Source organism: Aplysia californica, unplaced genomic scaffold, assembly GCF_000002075.1.
Source record: "Aplysia californica isolate F4 #8 unplaced genomic scaffold, AplCal3.0 scaffold00116, whole genome shotgun sequence".
Lineage (NCBI taxonomy): Eukaryota > Metazoa > Mollusca > Gastropoda > Aplysiida > Aplysiidae > Aplysia > Aplysia californica.
In genome coordinates, this window is record NW_004797386.1 from 1526446 (window position 1) to 1527627 (window position 1182).

A 1182-nucleotide genomic window follows, 5' to 3' on the forward strand; every position below is an offset into this window, starting at 1 on the left:
CCGTGGTCCGTCTTTGTCACTGTGGTCCGTCTTTGTCACCGTGGTCCGTCTTTGTCACTGTGGTCCGTCTTTGTCACCGTGGTCCATCTTTGTCACTGTGGTCCATCTTTGTCACCGTGGTCCGTCTTTGTCACCGTGGTCCGTCTTTGTCACCGTGGTCCGTCTTTGTCACTGTGGTCCGTCTTTGTCACCGTGGTCCTCTTTGTCACCGTGGTCCGTCTTTGTCGTATGTCAAACTTTTTTCAAGAGAAGCAAAAAACCAACTGTTGTATTTTGGCCAGGATGTTGTCTTCCTACAGACTGTTGAGTACGTGGAAATCTCTTTGTGAAGGAGAGCACGTGGAAATCTCTTTGTGAAGGAGAGCACGTGGAAATCTCTTTGTGAAGGAGAGTACGTGGAAATCTCTTTGTGAAGGAGAGGAATGAGACTTGGACCAATAGACATGCCTCAGCAAACTCTACGACATATTTGCAATTTTCATTTCTTTTCAAAGTTCTGACATTCTACAATAGGGATTGATGGTGACAATTTACTAGGCATTGTCTTTCTTGTTTCAATTTTACATTCTTATACATTTGTTGGAGAACGGCTGAATTTGTCTTCTACCATTTCTTCTTCCAAAGATATCTCTTAAGTGTTGAGAAGATAAAAAAAAAGAAACAGAAAGGAACAAATGTATATATTTACTGCAGCGTAAGTCTATACCAAGGGTTCTTGAACAAATGTCTTTTACCCTATTTCTAGCCCGGCATTGAAGCAAAAGAAAGTAGCTTTTTTTAACCAGAGAATATTTCTATTTTGAGACTGGTCGGCAAAGTGGGAGGGGCGGGGGGGGGAGTTCTTTGTGTGTCGTGTTGTGTGCTGACCCTTTAGCAAGTGTTTTTTCCATCTCGCATTTCTGTACAGTCAAGTGAAGATCCTTTCTGTACAGTCATGTGAACTTTCTGTACAGTCATGTGAACTTTCTGTACAGTCATGTGAAGATCCTCATGTACCGGGGGGGGGGGGAATAATTACTTTTTTGGTTTTAAAAATTCTTTTGTGGCTTCAGGAATAGACTTGGCCTTGAGAAAAAATTGTTCTTAAAATAAACTTGTTTTAGTGATAAACTTGTTTTAGTGATAAACTTGTTTTAGTGATAAACTTGTTTAGTAATAAACTTGTTTTAGTGATAAACTTGT